Below are 19,122 nucleotides of genomic sequence, written 5' to 3'. Positions count from 1 at the left end.
TATTGAATTTTTCTAAGTTTGCTTGTATGTGACCTTGAATATACATGAGACCATCATTTTTTTCTTAGTTATCATCAGCTCTAGATAACAAAGTCCCCTTAGTTCCTACATTTTTTTCTTCTTTTTTATTCAGAATTTTCTGCCTTCTAGTTAAATTCAGCAAATATTTATAAAAATATTATCTGTGAAGCAGTGTGCTAGATGCTAGGGATAGAAAGATGAAAACAAGATATTCCATAATCTCAAGCAACTTACAGTCTAAAAGGGGAGGGGTAGGTGATGACATTTACATAGTTATTCTATCCAAATCAAAGCTCTAAGCAGAGGACTTTTAAGAAAACTTCAGATGGTATGAAAGAAATCTTCATGGAAGGACATTTTTGCTGAACCTTGAAGGAAGAGAAGGATTTCATAAGATGGTAATGTGGATGGGGTTTAGTGAAAACTTGAAGGATGTCCTTCAGTGTCCTTATCTACTGAATAGAAATAATAATAATGACATCTCAGGATTGTTATGACAAAATAGTATTGTTTTGTTTTAAAACATTTTTTAAAATTATATTTTATTTCAACCAGGAAAAAAATATTTTCTTCCTCATAACCCAATTGAAATAAAAAAAAATCAAACATACTTCTGTTTCAAACATGTATCATCAAAATAAAATTTGCATTGACCATGTTAAAAATAACCATTTAAAAAATGTATGTCACATACGACACTTAGAATCCTCCTTTCTTTCAGGAAATAAGAAGCATATTTCATCATTCATCCTCAGGAATTATGATCATGCTCAGATATTATGAAACATGGTGAGTCTCCAATTCTTTCAAAGTTATTTGTCTCTACCATGTTGTTGTAATTTTGTAAGTTGTTCTCCTGATTCCTTTTACCTTATCTATATTACTTCATACAAATCTTTTTAGGTTTCTCTGAAACCAATGAGAATGTTTGTAAAATGTGCTATATAAATGCTAGAGATCATTATTAGTCTTTTCATCATTGTAACAGTCCAATAATAAAATGAGTCTCCCTAGAGACAAGCTGACCACTTATTAGGAGTTGGGTAGTAATTCACATGTGAAAAATTCACAATGGCTTTCTCTGTGCCAAAAGCTACATTTATTTATGAGAAGAGGTCCTACCTCTAGACAAAATGAAGAGGTAAAACAGGTACCATGAGTAGTAAATATGATATAGATTTGGGAAAACACATAGCAGGGAAAAAGGGTTTTTAATAACTAACAATAGAAAAGACAAGTTCCCTAGTGGAACTCATGATTAACCAGGAGAAAAAGAATAAGCCATGAAGTGGGAGTACAACATTGACTGAAAAGCTAGATCCTATATGGAACTTAGCACCCTAAAAGAGTTAGTTATCTATAATAAGGAGAAAGATACCATGAGGGAGGAATAAGAGGAAAGACACCATGAGGCTTGGGGGAGGAGTGAGAGGAAAGACACCATGAGGCTTGGGGGAGGAGTGAAAGAAAGACACCATGAGACAGAATGCTCTGGCAGTCTAACCCAAAAAGGATTTAGCAAAGATGCCATAGGCCATAGAAAGATTTATAGAGGAAATTTAACCTCCAGGATTTGACATTAAAACTCTGCATTCTGATTGGATACAGTAAGGTAGGGTTGAGCTGATCACCATTAGTCTCCTTCCCTACTTGCTTTAGGGAGTAATCTTATTAGTTCTTCAGGCTTTCTCTTCCAATCCCATTATTATCCAGGACCTCATCTTTGTCTCTCTAAATCTCTCCTCCAGGATAAATATTTCTATTTTCTTCAACTGATCCTTATTTAACACCATCTCAGCAGAATCCAGTTCTTTTCCAAGCCTTGACTACCTCTACAAAATCTCTTGCCTCTATTCCCTTCTTTCCATTCATATACCACCAGCCTAGCTCAAGCCTTGATAAATCTCTTACCTGAATAATTGTAATCCCTTCCTGATAATTCTCTCCATTTCTCCAATCTAACTTTCATATAAGGTTTATAAACCACCAAATTCCTTTAAACATGTCTGTCCATGTCACCCTTCCACTCATATAAGTCAAATGACTCCCGTTTATTTCTAGGATAAAAGAAAAACTCTGTATGGCATTTAAAGTCCTTCACCACATGACTGAAATCTACCCAAGTTTCTTGACTTATCGAATGTTATATTCTGCCCCCTCTTTACATTCCATATACTAACCAAGCTGACTTATTTGTAGTTCATTATGAATAACACTTTATCTTCCATCAATGTACCTTTACCAAGGCTGCCCTTCATGCCTGAAATGAACCCGTTCTCATTTCTGCCTCCTAGAATTCAAAGCTCAGCTAAAGCAACACCTACTACAGAGTTCTTTCCAGGTTCCCTCAGATGCCAGGATCTTCCCCTTCATTGTTATTCACATATATTTATATGCATATGAATATATTTACATATTTTTTCCCTAAAGAAAATGCTTTCTCTGATCTTTGAGGATGGAAGTTTTCATTTTTTGTCTTTTTATCCGCATAAACCTAACACAATGATTCCAGGTAGGTGGTAAGGGTTTAGTAAATTATTTGACCTTCATTCTCAAAAAGAAGACCAGGGCATTGGAAAATTGATGTTATGACTTGCAATTTAAATGAGGCAGGGCTAAGCAAAGTCACCAGCCTCACTCTTTCCTCCTGAACCATCAGGTCCAGTGGCAAGAGAGATCAGGAGGAATGGAAATGGCCCTGGATGCAGTGAGAAACCTTGACATTTTTAGGCTATGGTCTTTAATAGGTCTTAGTTTGTCTAAGACAACACCCATTCAGTGATTAAAGGTAGATAAGAAATGAAGCAAAGAATGACCTCTTTTACCTACTCAAAAGAAAAATTCTATCTGAGAGGGGAAGATCCTCAGGATTTCTAGTCAAAATGGAAACAATTGCTATTTATATTCTATTTGAAACTAAGAAGCCCAACATTGACTAAATGAAGGATTGATTTGGATTTAACATCCAATTAAGAAAGGACTCTATCGCCGTAAACCCCAAGATACCTTGGGAGGCTTCAATGATCAAAATTTATATTTCTTTGGGCAGAGCAGGCAAGGGTTCCCTATGTGGACAGAGGGAGAGAGGGAAAGAAGGGAGGGAAGGGAGAAGGGAAGAAAGAGAGGGAAAGGGGGAAAGACGGAGGGAAGGGGAGAAGAAGGGAGGGTGGAAAGGAAAGGGGAGGGAGAAAAGAGAGGGAAAGGAAAAGAGGTGGAAAAAGAAAGAAAGAAAATTGCTTAACTGAACTGGCCAGTTGGGTCCCAATGGGGCATCCACTAATACTCTAAGATTGTTGATTATTATTTATCCTTAGTTCTCAAAGAGGACCATGCCCCATTGTCTCCGTAGGAGTTTAGTAAATGCTTATTGAATGAGTGGTTTGAAGTTCCTTAGACATATTGGTCTTCCTTATCTAGACAGTCTCCATATTTTAAATGTCTTTCCTACTATAAGTAGTAGTGATCAGGTCCTGGGTAATCAGATGGGGTTAGCAAAGAAAGCCTGAAGCACTAATAAGAATAATAATACTCCCAAGACAAGCAAGGAAGGTTACTGATGGGTATGGGCTCAGCCTTATAGTCCCACCTTTGTGGAGGTCTTGGGAAATCCCACCTTACTGTATCCAATCAGAAAGCCAAGTTATGATGTCACACACAATGCCAGGTTAAATTTCCTCCATAAATGGTCTATGTGATCTTTGCCCAATTCCATTTGGGTTAGATTGCCAGGGCTTGTGGTTTCTTCCTTTTTGCCCTCTTCCCCATGCCTCATGGTGTCTTTTTCTTTGTTATAATTAACTAAGTCAGGGTTATGGATTTAGCCTTCCAGTTAATGGCATACTTCTATCTCTTAGCATATTCTCTTTCTCCTGGTTAATTGTGAATTCCATAAAGAACTTGTCTTTTTCTTTGGTAATTATTAAAGCCCCTTTCCTCACTAACTATATGCTCTCCCAAATCTATTTCATATTTACCACTCCTAGTGTCTATCATCTCTTCATTTTGTCTAACTTCTTTTCATAAATAAAGGTACTTTTTGGCAAAGAGAAAGCCCTTGTGAATTTGTTACATGTGCCTTGCACCTTGCACTTTGTATTTTGATGAAGATTTGCTATCCTGAGCTCATCATTTGATGCCAAACCCCGACATTTGATGCCAGACCTTAACCTCTTCAGGAAAATTTGGTATTGGAGAAAGAGCTTCTCAGGCAGAAGAATCGAAGTCAAATCCTTCCTTTACCATAGACTGAATATGTGACCCTGAGAAAGGCAATTAACTTCTCAATGCTCTAGACAATTTTATAAACTATTGTGGTGCTGACCTATATTGATGGAGGGAATTTCTTTATAGGAATTTTCTTTGTCTATAAAATCATAGGTGCATTCCCTGTCTTCTTCATATGTGCCCAGAATGGATGATTTCTTTCGGAGTGGGTCGAGTAACACATTACAGTGGGGTTATTACTTCTCTTTGTGTGCAGTTCAGGTTATATATAATTGACAAATCCCCCAAAGAAATACCCTGAGCCTCAATATGGCTGGTATAGCAGGATATAAACAAACTGACTTCATTTGGTGGATGCTATGCCCAACAACTGGTAACTGCCAATTGACCTCGACAATCACAGCTGTGAAGCCCAGAGGGAACAAGGACAACAACTTAGAAAAACTGGGATGCTAGCTTGCTCACAGCTCAGCTAGAAGTATGGTTCCCATTAATCCTTGCCTCACCTGGCAATATTAAGTTATTGGGAATACTTAATTGGTTTCTTCCAAATATCATCAGGGAAGGAGCTTATAATGGTTATAGGATTTCTGTCTTCTGCCATCCTGTACTTCTTCATCTCACCTTTTCCTGAGATAGCAATTGCATGATTTTGTGGCTGAGACACTTGAGCACCAGGCAGTTACTCCATCCTAGTGTTTGGAATCCCTTTTCCAAATGAGCATTTGCCTTAGTTTGTTTATCTTCCTATTAAACTTGGTGGAGCTTTATGGGACTGATGAAAGAGATGCCATGCCATTCCATGTTTTCTGGGGGAAATGAGGACTACTGAGTGGCAAACTCCAATGGTCTATTTTGATCTCTGGGTGAAACAGTAAGCATTTAATAAATGTTTAATGATTTTACCTAATTACCATTTTTATGCTATTGTAAGATATAGAGCATCTCTTCTTCCCCCCACATATCTCTAATACAGCTCCGATACAGACTGCCTTGCTTGTATTTATTGGTCATTATTATGAACATAGTGAGATCATAAGATTATAAGATCATAGATCTAGAACTGTAATGTCATATAGTCCTAGCTCTAGAAAAGAAAGAAGCTTCAGAAACCATTTAATCCAAACCCATAATTTTACATTTGAGGAAATTGAAACCTGTCTAAGACCACTTAGGTGGTAAAAGGTATTAGAATTCAGAATTTTTGAGGCTAGATATGATCAACTTTGTAAACAAATACTTTGTTCCCATATACTTCAAGTGGGTTGAAGTATACTTCACAATATACTGTACTCAGTACTTACTGAGGTGATTTCTAAGAACGCTACTTATTACATGGAATCCACATAAGTTCATTCCATAGATTTTTCATGTCAATTGGCTCTTAAGATCGCAGTGATAAATAGGAATGAAAATGACAAATGATGATAGCTAGTATTTATATAGTACTTTAAGGATTACAAAGTGATTTGTTAGCTGATTTTATTCTCATAACAACTTTGGGACATAGATACTAATATTATCCCTGTTTTATAGATGAGGTGATCAATGCAAAAAACAAAAACAAAACAAAATCTTTAAATAACTTGCCCAAGTCACACAGCTAATAAAAGTCTGAACCTGGATTTGAACTCAGATCTTCTTGGCTGCAGATTCAGCTTTCTATCTACTATACCACCAAATTAAGCTATAACCAGACTATGTTGAGGATGGATAATGAAAATAGATTGAAAACTATGGTACAGCAGAGTTATAATCTGTGCTCTCCTATTTCAAGCTTTTTGTCTACGTTGGACTATGTTCAATTTTAAGGATAGACTTAAAAAAGATCATTTTCCCTTTGGATCATTATATCTCTACCAAGAATTTATCCTAGGCAATCTCTGAACATGGTTTATATCTAGATTTCCTTAGAAGTGAAACTTGGAGTCAGGAAGACTTTTTTTTTTTAAAGATGATATCTTTATGAGTTCAAATTTGGCCTCAGATACTAACTAGTTATGTGATCCTGTGCAACTCACTTAACCTTGTTTGCCTCACTTTCCTCATCTGTAAAATGAATTGGAAAAGGAAATAGCAAACCACTCCAATATTTTTGTCAAGAAAACCCCAAGTAGGATCACAAAGAGCTGCATATGACTGAAATGATGTGTCACTGCTGCCATCACTGCCTGTGAAAGGCTGTACCTCATCTTTCCTTGCTGAGTTCAAAGTTGGTCTCAGCTGTGTGACCCTGGATAAGGCATTTAGCCATATTTGCCTCAGTTTCTTATTATGTAAATTGAGCTAGAGAAAGAAATGGCAAATCAGTAATCAAATCCTCAAAGTATCAATGGCTAATACATACCAGATACTGATTCTAAGATTTAACCTTTGATGTTATCATATTTAATTTATACCAGTATATGAAGCATACCAACATGGAAGTTCTACATTATATATTTAAGTAATCAGTCAATTAACATTTATTAAGTATCTACTATGTTCTAGACATTGTGCTTAAGCCCTGGAAATACTAAGGAGGGATAAAAAACAGCCCCTACTCTTAAAGATCTTTGTTTAATGGTGGCAAACCAGGTAATGATGTGTATGGCCAATATCCATGTCTTTAAATTAAGTGACAGTTTGTACTATGAGTAATAATAATAACTCATTAATACGGCATTCTAAAGTTGACAAAGCACTTTCCTTACAACAAACCTGAGAAGTGTTGAGCACAACTTATCTTCTTTTACAGATGAGGAAACTGAGGCTTAGAGAAATTGGGTAATCTGCTTGATCAAACCCTGATTTATCCTGGCTCTTTTCCTCCTACTACACAAAGCTTTCCCATGCCTTGGAAAACATTGTTGTTGGAAAAAAAAGCATTAAAAATGACAAGTACTACTCTAGTTGGGATGCAGGCCAGGGCAGGAAGCAGGTGATGCTTAAAAGACAAGTGGTCATTTTTCTCTGAGAGCTGTTTCAGGCCAATGATTTTTACACTTTCCCAAATATTCTGGCAGAGAGGAAGGAAGCATCCTCGGTGAACTGTTGGAAAGGCAATTTTGATAGCTTGGCTCATTGCCATTTCAAAGCAAGTCATAAGTGACTCAGAATATGCAGTGGCTTTCATGTTCCTCACCTTGATAAGTGAACATAAGTTACTGTCCTTTTCTTTGTCAAAAGTGAGCATAGCACAGGATTACTTTCTGTCAGTCTAGGAATTCTGCTTAAACATTGGTGGAGGAGTTTGAAGGTGGCAGTCACATGCCATTGCTCCTAGCATCCCTAAGGTTATAGTCAGCTCTGGGCACAATATACAAGTTTATGGCCATTTATGGGTCCAGAGTTATAGGAGGGAAACTCCTATCCATTGTCCATCTTTCACTTTAGCTTCACTTGTACTTTTTGGGAACCAGGATGTGAGACTGTAAGTAGGGATAATGGACCTAGATGACTGTTTTATGCAAATTCTTCTCATTCTTTGCTTTCTATTGGATACATTAGTAAACCCTAATGGAACAGCTTGGCCAGATGCAGTTACAGTGGAATTAATGATCTATCCAGTCTTACCATGTGTCCTAATATTGGAGATAATAACTGTTTGCTTTTTTTGGTGAATACTACCATTAATTCAATTCAGTAAGCACTTCTTAAATGCCTACTTTGCACAGATGCTTATGACACAAAGATTGAAATATGATATATTGCCCTCAAGTCTAAAAAGAGAGTCTATGGCATGGTTCCAAAAGATATAATGTACAATACCATGTCATAAAGCATCTTATATTCAGTAATACAATAAAAAGGACTAAAAAAAATCAAACAAATGTATCAGAGGTTAGAAGAAGGGCAAAAAAGGAATACCTCTACTTTTTGGAGTAGATGAACCAATCAGAAGTAGCTACATGGCAAAGTGAATAGAGCTTTGGACCCGAATTGAAATCTAGCTTCAGATATTTACTATCTGTGTGGCCCTGAGCAATTCAATTTAATGAATATTTATTAAGTGCCAAACATGGTGCTAAATGCTGGAGATACAAATAAGAAAAAAAGACAATCTCTGCCTTCAAGGAGTTTACAATCTAATGATTGAAGACCATAGACAAAATGAAGCTGAAAGATGAAGTGGGAAGTACCATGTAGTATTTAGGGCCAGTGTAGTCAAGCCTAGCTGACATACTGATGGAAAATGGAGTTACTTGGGAATTTCTTCAGGTTTAGAGCCCTCTATAAAGGAAGGGAAAAGTTAGCCATTTAATCACTTAGCCTCTGCTTCCTCTCCCCATTTTCTCATTATAACCCCCCATGTTGTTATGAGAATAAAATGAGATAATATTTGTAAGTACCTTCTACCTTAAAAGCTGTTTTATGAATATTTAGGAAAGGAAATAGTATCAATCATTGAGAATCTTTATCTAGAAAATGTCAGACCCTATTTATAAGATTTCTTTTTTAGAAAGGTAAGAGGCCATTAGATTGGTGAGGTATTGGGATGTAGTGGGAAGACTTGAACTCTGGTTCAGCTTCTGTCATATACTGGTTGTGTCACTGTGATTCTCAGTATCCCTAGGAAGTTATGTGAGTATATACATTGCAGGACAGAGGATGGCTTACATTTCTAGAGAGAACATCTTACTGGTTCACTATACTGATAGAACAAAGATCTGGTAAGAAAAAAATAGATTAGTAGATCAAATGAATATTATATATATAGTAGAACTAGATGTCCTTGAAACATTTTACAAAATTTTTCAAATAATTCTTTTGGACAAGATAAAGACATGGTACAGGTAAACTTCTTAAAAGAAAAGATCTTAAAATAGTCATAATGGGCAAGTATTATTGGGAATGTAATTTCTAATGGAATAGTCTAGAGATCTGTTTTTGGCACTGTGCTGTTCAACATTTTTGTCTATGATTTTTTATGAAGGCATAATTTATACTTATCAAATTTTATAGAAAAAGAAATTTAAAAAAGATAAATAACATTTTATTTGCCAACTTAAAGGCACTCTATTAATGTTTGCTATTAATAATAGAGAATAGAGTAATATAATATCATTCTATAGATGTCAATAGAATGGAAGGTAGAATAATGGAAGGTAGAATAATGAGAAGATAGAATGACTTACTCAAATTTTTGCTTTTCTTTTTCTTCCTCTTTCCTCTAATCTTTTGCCTTCATTCTCATTCTCTTCTACTTCCAAATGCAAAGATATTAACAAGTTGGGAGTCCTAAAAATTCCTTGAATAACAAAGAATGTTGTAGAGAAGAAAAGATTAATGAAAACAGAATCACTATCAAGGTATTTAAAATCACTTCTGATTAGTTAGTTCTGACTAGTTAGGCTGCACGGAAGATGACACTATCTTTCACATTTATAAAGTTATTTCTCCCTATCCCTTAAAGTATTTACTTTGTAGAAATGGTTATGGAGGAGAAGTATGGGCTGGAGACTTTACATGATATGTTATCAATTCTTCAATATGTCAATGATGCTATGATCTCATCATTGTTTGTATACCTTCCACCAGTACAGATTGTAACTGATCATGTTTTCCCATTCTGTATAATTTTTGTTCATTTTTTCTGTAAATCATTCTGAGGATCTGCTTAAAGTATTGGAGTCCTTCTTTTAGGTCTTTTTTAAAAAAAAACATTCTGTGGGTTCCACTGCAATGCTGGGGCTGCCCATCTGTTATCTCTGGCTCTTGTCACAGTAGATGGCCTGTATTCTTTTTCAGTCTCACATTTCCTCATGACATCCCTTATGGCACTTCTTCAAGGTCATTTGATAATTGCCGAGGCATAACAATATTCAATGTATATATAGACAAAACAAATCAAGTAATTATCAATATGGCATTCTAGGGTTTACTAATGTTCCCTCCAGGACAGAATTGGCAAATTAAAAACTACCAGTGACCTCAAGCAGCTTACCCTCTGGTAAGGGAATAATTTTCCCTTATTCCATCTCCATGAGTTTTCTAGAAAACCTAAGCTTGGCTGATTTTATTAACTCATCTTGCTTATCTGTTGCATTTGACCCTTTCTGACCTTAGTTAAATTACCCCCAACAGATGGCATTTATAGGTTTAATCAATACCATGCCTTTTTACTAATGACCCTTAATGACCTGGAGCTGCATTGACTTTGATTCTGTTGGAGTACTGACCCTGTAGAGCTAGGGATTCTGACAGCTTCCTGAACAGATTTTAATGTTTTTAGAAGCTTTTTTGAAGATTAAAAACAATCCTCTCTGAAACACATAAACTGAGAAAGAAAAACAATGGAAAGGGAGCAGAAAACCTTAGTAGACACTAAAACCTCAGCATAGGTAAAGAAAAATCAAAACAAGGAAATAAGAAATGAAAAAGAATCCATTGTTAAGCAAAACAAATATGAGGCAGATGTATATATGCTTATTTATGAATCATAAATCAAAAACTAGAAGAGACCTCAGAGCTGTATATATATGGACACTGAAGCTGAATGTAATTAAATCATTTGCCTGGGATTACACAAGTTTTAAAATATCACATGTGGGATTTGAACAGCAGTCTTTTGTCCTTTCCATAGTATCAGTTCAGAAAAGCCATTCAATTAGATTTAATGCAATGGGGATTTATCAAGCCCTACTATAGTGTATACACTATTAGATAAGGCTCCTTGGACACCAAGGTAATCACTCTTTCATTCTACTCTCAGTTAATAATTCTAAGTAGTTTTTACCCTAAAGAAGCTCACATTGGGGAGGGGAAAAGAACTGCCTACTATATGCCAGGCAATATAGTGAGTGTTTTCCAAATATTTTCTCATTTGATCCTCAAAACAATCTTGGGAGGTGAGGGCTATTTTTATACCCATCTTACAGTTGAAGAAACTGAGGCAGACAGAGGTGAAGTGACATGACTAAGGTCGTACAGCTAATAGTATCTGAGATTAGCTTTAAACTCAGTTCTTCCTGATTTCCTAGCAGATTCTCTATACACTACTTTACCTAGCTATCCTTCTTCTGTGAATATGTTCATTTTAATTTAGTATACCAATTTAACATATCAATTAAGTACCTATTATGTGTCAATCATTGTCCCATTATTCCACATTTGGGAATGTAGAATAAAACCACAGGCAAAAATCAAGTAATGGAAAGAACTGTTGGCTAGAAATCAGGAGATCCAAGTTTGAATTTGGATGATTACTTTGTGTGACCTCGGGCAAATAACTTTGCTGCTCATAACTTTTGAATACTCAAGGATATCCTGTCTCATCCTGTTAAGGTATTAGGGGAAAATTTTGTGGTCTTGACTTGATAGCAAGTTTGGAACAACAAAAAACTCCTTGAGTCATAAACTGTGTCTTTACTATATTTATCCTTGAAAAAAAATACAAAGCAGAAACAACCCTGAATGCAACTGAAATTTTAGAAGAGTAGCATTTATGTATCACTTTAATGTATATATGTATATGTGTCTACATATATAATGTATATATGTCTATATATAATATATGTGATGCATCTGTATACTTTAATATATGCATAAGTGTATATAAATATGGGTATAGATACATATATGTATGATGCACACATATGTGATAGTGAGAGAAATTATTGTTTCTCATATTAATAATCAACTATTGAATTGGAACATTTTTCCCAGAATTTTTTTCAGAAGCCTGTAGGTTGTAGAGACTCTGAAGGATATTGCTGATAATAAGACTGAATTAATTTTCTCCTCAATCTTGTACAATTCTAATACATATGGGGAAAGCCATTGTGTTCTACACAGGTTTAGGAAGGGGTAAAGTCTTTGATTAGACTGCCTAAAGCTGGGCAATTTGTGATATAATTAATTCCAGATCCCTTAGCCTCTCATTAGAATAGATTCACCCTTTCTAATATTGAAATTCTTTTTTAAAAAAATTGTTTTTAATATTTTTCTAATTTTAATATACATTCTCATTGTTAAACAATCAGAAATAATTGCCACCTACTCATCCAAAGACATATAAACTATGAATCTACCCCAATGATTGATCTTTGGCATTCAAGAGTATCACTGACTCATCTTATTGGTAATATGTTAGCATTATTAATAAAATGATTAATTACCAAGAAATTATGTCTCTTGAACTTTTTAAAGGTTACAATATTCACTGGCCACAATGCCTAGCCTTTATGATCATGCACAGAATAGCACTGATGTTATTATTCATTTGAAAGAGTCTTGAAAGCCTGCTTCTGGGAAAATAGAATATGTATAATAGAAGTGCCTTGGTAAAACTTTTGAGCATGTTCATAGTAATTCTGTAATTGGTTCCAATACATTTGCCATGTGATGAAGAAGAGGTTTATTGACTGGTTGTGGCTGAAAAGCTGGACCAAAGGTGATAAAGGACAATAGTTGACCTAATTCCTTCTCTTGGTTTGATCTTTTCTCCTCTGGTGATTTCTTCCTAACTCTGAAGCTGAAGACAGATACTGTATAAGGGAGAGACTTCCAGTATTTTTCTAGAACCTTGGTTCCTTGTCCCCATATTTGTTTGTTCTTTTGAGTTAAAGAAATAGGAGATTATGACCCTGTGAATTTCAAAAGGTCAGAAGAGCCATAGTTGTGGGAATGAAGGGTTAGGGTTAAGAATTGTGAGGAGAATGAGAAGTTAGGGTTCCACAGATATTGTCAAAACATGTTTAAGGGAGGGGTGAAGTATCTTGTTATGATATCTTCAACTAATCACTGTGTGAGAGTCAAGGAATTGGATAAACAACAAAGTTCCGGACAAAAGGGCCCAGATTTAAACTAGCCTGAGCTGGCTAGGGTCAATGATAAGTCTTTTGACATATGGAATGGGCAAATGAGGAAGATTGTAAATCTGACCAATTGAAACTCTGATTGTAAATCTGAACAGTTGTAAGTAACTGTGACTGTAAATTCAAGCAACCTGAACCTCTTGGAAGACTAAAGAACCTAACTAACAGTATAAAGCTTCAGTATTCAGTCTCACCCATGGGCAGACAGTGATTCACTCTCATGAGAATCGCTGAATAAAGAAAGAAAGGACTCTTTCTCACTCTAATGAGCATTGGTTGTAATACTATGCCTGGACCAACTTGCAACTGGGGAAGCAATGGGCAGCATTACACCCCAACTTACTCCCCAACCCTGATGAATTTCACAGTCTTTTTTTACAGAGTCAAGCCCTTGTCGGATTTTGCAGCCAACTCAGCCTGATCCCAGGAATGAGTATGCTAAGATTTTTTAAGTTTTGAAAGGTTCTGAAGTCTAGTCTATATCAGGTTTTGTAGCAAGCAGGTCTAGCTCTCACTGGGAGGAAAGATCTTCTAAACCATCCAAGACAAAGGCTCTTCCACAAGCAATGCTCCCTTTTCAGGTGAATTTGGTGTATCCTATATTATATAGAATCTGAATTAAATGTGAGTATACTCTCCCAAGAAATGGAGGTGCAATAGGAAGAATGTATCCCCAATACTGGGGAGTAGTTTTTATACTTTTGTTTTTGCTTTAGCAAGTGAATATTCCTTCCTAAATGCTAATTGATATTAATTGGTTAATTGGAATTAGTACCTACTTAACAACTTGGAGAACAAATTGTTTATTCTTTTGAGTTAGCTTAAAGAAATAGGAGATTTTGATCTGACAGCATTAGACTTAAAGATCTTGAGTTCCCCCTAGAACCCTAAAGGGGAGATGTAGTGGATCTCTGAGTAAGAGTAGGCTATTCACTGTGTATACATTATCTTATTTTATCCTTGTTCAGTCCTCATGTTATAATGGGTCCATACTATTATTATCCCCATTTTTACAGATAAGAGGGAGAACTTAGTGAAGTTCAGTGAATTGTTCCAGCTCACAAAGCTACTGAGTCACAAGCAAGATTTGAATCCATATTGTCTAGGTTGGAACTCACAACTTGATTCATTAAATCATTTTGCATTCTTTGGTATGGCAGATAGTTCCTAGGTCAAGCAATTATAATACCTCATTTTCCATCCTAGTTCTGATTTTAAAATATCCTGCCTATTGTTAAATTTAATTTAACCAACATTAGTTAAACATCCACCAGCTATATAACGGTATGCTAAATAAAGATGAAAGTTGGTACAATCCATACTCCCCAAGGAGTTTACAATCAAACAATGGGGGATAAGATAGATAGAAATGGCCACATAACACACACACACACACACACACACATATATATAGATATATGTGTGTGTATACATTACATATATATATATATATATATATATATATATAGAGAGAGAGAGAGAGAGAGAGAGAGAGAGAGAGAGAGAGAGAGAAAGAGAGAGAGAGAGAGATGATACGTAAAGAAGTAGACAATTTCTAATGGAAATGTGGTTGGACTTAAGAGTCAATTTCCACCTTAGCCACCTATTAGTTATTTGATCCTGAAAAACTCATTTATTGTTTTAAAGTCTGAGTCTCCTTTTCTCTAAGATAATGGTAACTATACTGGTATTACTTACTCTCCAAGGGATTTGCCATTTTCTTGTCTAGTAGCTTAAGGCAAATTAATGTTAAGTGAATTGCCCAGGAATACACAAGTCATAAGTACTGAAGCTGGATTTGAACTCAGGTTTTCCTAACTTCAGGATCAGAGCTCTATCCAATAAACCATCTAGTTGCCTTAAAGTACTACATAAAAGTAGCAGAAGTAATTATTATTATTTTTGTTGTTTTTTTTTCTTTTTACAAGATACCATGTAATAAGGGCAAAGAATAGCCAAAGTGCCCTAAAAAGTTTGAAGGAAGAGAGGCTATTTTTATTTTGGAGGGGTCAAAAAGGCTTCATAGTGTTAGTGGCATTTTATCCTAAACTTTTTAGGAAGGGAATAAAAGAATAAATGAAGGAATGAAGAATTATTTATTAATCGCTACTTTGTGCCAACCATAATGCTAAGTCCTAGAGATATAATTACAAAAAAACGTAGAGACAGTTCCTGCCCTCAGACTACTTTATAAACTTTGGACTGGAAAAGTTTCTGGGATAGAGAGTGCTCTCTGAAGGAAGCAGATTGACACATCCAATCCAGGAACAATGACAGAGATTTGATCATGATTTATGACTCCAGAACTGCAGAAGAGAAAGGGAAGGAAACATGTTAGCAAAGTCATGGGAGAGAGGACTAGAAAGTTGGGTCAGCTGGGGCTTTTCCTGAAATAATGGTCTACAAGAGACAATCATCAGTTAGTCCAGTAGATGCAGGGACTGAAGTTGTTTCTTTCAAACTGGAAGCAGTTGGTAAGGCAGTAGAGGAGAGATAGCTCAACCAATTTGAAGGAAATCTACTTTACAGCTATAGAATGCAGTGGGAGTAGGGATATTTGTGGTGGTTAGGGAATACTGTTTCTATGCCTTGTTTGCCTTTTGTTTTTGAAAAGGACCAGTCATTCATGATGACTTGTGTGTGAATTGGATTTAAATGTGGAGACATCACATGAATCTTTAATGTCTAACCAAGCTCTAGGGGCTCTACAATGACTGCTTCAGCCTTTGGAACAAGTTATTTTCATTCACCCATTCTACCAGAGAGAACCTTCACGTGCTTGGAGTAGACATTCTCTTAACTTAACCGATGGGTTTGAGGTCTGTTGCTACTCAATCTAGTCTAGTCCATCTGAGATAATTTTACCAGGGTATGGCAGCTGAGCATGCTACAGCTTTTTTGATCAACATGTGAAGGATAGACACCAAAGGTGGATGACAAGTCCTGAAAAAGATTCTCAAACTCTCATACCAGAGAAGCTAGTCCTCTCTGTTTCCTTTTATGTAACTGGGGAATGACATGAATAAAATCTTGGAGATATGATGGGGAATAGTGAAAACAGGAGTTCATGGTGGATTGTAATAGAGTTCATGATCCTTAGAATACACTCTACATGAAAATGAATAGTATAGCATCAGACCCTAAATGGTCTTGAAAGTTAAGATCAAATATTTAAGCTTTATTTAATAAACCAAGCCCAAAGGTTATCAAAGAAAAGGAATACCATGATGCAATGGAAAGACTACTTAGCAAGCAATCTGGGAGATGTTCTGACAAAATATTGTAATCCCAATATTTTGGCAAATAGGAACTGAAATCAATAAGCAACTCTAAAATAGGCATGATTAAAACAGAACCAAAAAGAAGGGCAAAATAATTTGAAGAAACTTTGATTAATTACAGAAAAACATATTGTATTATGCTGGGCCAATTGATATCTATTCATAATATATATGTGTGGCATATGTGGTATGATGCTGTTGAAATTAATATAACAACAACAACAATAACAACTACAATAATAGTTAGCATTTATATAAGGGGAAGCTAGGTTGCAGAGTGGATAGAGTTCTGGGTCTCAAGGCAGGAAGACTGATTTTCCTGAATTCAAATCTAGCCTCAGACACTATCAGCTAAATCACTTAATTCTGCCTGCCTCAGTTTTCTCATTTATAAAATAATTAAAGAATGAAATAACAAAGTACTCCAATATCTTTGCCAAGAAAACCTCAAATAGGATCAGGAAGAGCTGGACACAACTGAACAAAAATGGCAAGGTATTTATATAGCACTTTAAAGTTTGCAAAGGGTTTTCCAAATATTATGCATTATTCTTGATTCCAGTTCCAATACTCTATGTATTGTGTCACCTTGCTGCTCTAAAGAACATTAATGTAACTAAAGTCCACAAAATTGTTCAAGGGAAAAGGCTCAGGCTCCAATGTCATCCCCGCAAAACCCTTTCCTACCACCATTTTATCCCTACTACATCTCTTGTCTTCTTGAATATTCAATTTTTATCTTAGGCACTTATAAGTCCTATGATTATGAGTAGGTTATTTAATCTTTTAGTTTCTTACTTTCCATTTATAATGCATACAAATCATATTCCCTCATTAGATTGTAAATGGAATAGATAGATCTCTGAGTCTGGAGTCAATAAGATCTGAATTCACATCTGGCCTCGGACACTAACTGTGAATTTGGTCAAGGCATTTAACCTCTGTCTGTCTCTGCTTCTTCAATGTAAATTAAAAATAACAAGTAACAGCTACTTCCTAGGGCTGTTGTATGGTTCAAATTAGATAATATTTGTAGAGTTCTCCACACAGTGCCTGCTATATAATAAGTATTTAATAAATTCTTTTCCCTATCCTTTTCTTTCCTCCATGTACCCTTAGTGCTGACCAATACCTGACTCATGATATATACTAAATAGATATTTGTGGAGTTGAAAGTCTTTAGCTAAGGCAGCCTGGGCACTCACCTTTGAATATCCTTGCTTCTTAGAAAGCAAGAAGTTTTATTCCTTTGCTTTAATGTTCTCAGGCACCAAGAGTCAGGATGTAATGTGATGAATGGAGAGCCTCCATCTTCAGGTTCTCTTGTGACCATCAGTAAATACAAAGAGACCTCGCATCATATTTTAAGGAGGAAGTGCACCTTTATTAAATCACACAGCATAATATATCCCATTTGGCAAGATCACAAGGATTTGAAAATGTAAAGAAATAATGGGTAGTCTTTATTTATTTTTTGCCACCCTAAAACCATTAAAACAAACAAACAGGATAAATCCAGACAACCTCTCACAATACTTACATTTAATTTGAGACTGTTTAAAGAGAGATCTCTTCCTCAGTTTCATGCACTTCTTTTTTTTGTACACATTTATTTCAGAATATAAATATGGTGCATTAGAATGTGTTGCCAATATTTAAAATCTGGGCTCGCCTGCCTGTATCTAACCGAATATACTAATAATGTTTAATCAGCAGCAATATTACTTTATATTAATGTTTTGTGCAGCTCCCAGTCACAGCGATAAGCGGCCATCCCTGTGTTTTTCACACATCAGCACTTGGCAAGTGTCCCAGTTCTTGCAACAGTCATTTGATTCCAAAAGATGATAGAAATCCTATAATCTACCTCAGGATTATTTCTGAGTTTTCAGGAGATGTTAAATATTGCCTTATCTCAAATAGGGCTGCCTCGGAGTTTGCTGGTCATTGTGGCTGTGTGGAGCATTGGTATTCTAATCAGTGCTAGCACTCAGTCATTGCAGGCTGTCTAGGTGAAACAGCAGGAAGAGGCTCTAAGAAAGTCTGGCAATGCTTTGGGAAGAAAAAGCTGAAGGTTACACAGGAGTCTGATTTGGGGATATTGTGTAGTGAAAGGCAGCAGTCAAGCTTCAGGAGGCATGTTACCCACTGGGGAAAATACAGTCTCGCTTTTATGGGGAATATAGATGGAGATGGTCTGGGTTAGGTAGCAAAGTAGAGAAAGTAGTGGGTCTACAAACAAGAAAATATGAGTTCCAATTCAGTTATGACACTTACTAGCAGAATAAATTTGGCGAAATCATTTAATCTTTGCCTTAAATTGATCCTTAACTGTTAAAATGAGGATAATAGTAGTATATATCTCTGAGAGTTATTGGGAGGATCAAGTGAAATCTATTTATAAAGCACTTAGTATAATATCTGGCACATAGTAGGCATTATATAATTATTATTCTTGCCTTGAACATGTAAGCAAAATATTCATACTCATTTATCTAGAAGCAGAGATATAAAGAAGACGTAGAGGAAGGAAGGAAACAAGTATTAAGAAGTGTCTATTACATGCCAAATACTTTATAAATATCATCTCATTTTCTCCTTGATGCAACCCCTGGGATTTGAGAATCCATTTTCCTGTTGAGGAAACTGAGGCAAACAGAAGTTAAATGATTTATCCAGAATCACACAGCTAGCAAAAACTTGAATTGGAAGTCAGTTCTTTTTTCCTAACTCCAGACCTAGTGTTCTATCTACTGAACAAAATAGCCACTTAAATCACCATAAATTTGGAGCTATAG

The sequence above is a fragment of the Antechinus flavipes genome, chromosome 4 (assembly GCF_016432865.1).
Source record: "Antechinus flavipes isolate AdamAnt ecotype Samford, QLD, Australia chromosome 4, AdamAnt_v2, whole genome shotgun sequence".
NCBI classification, from domain to species: Eukaryota; Metazoa; Chordata; class Mammalia; order Dasyuromorphia; family Dasyuridae; genus Antechinus; species Antechinus flavipes.
This window is presented reverse-complemented; position numbering follows the sequence as displayed.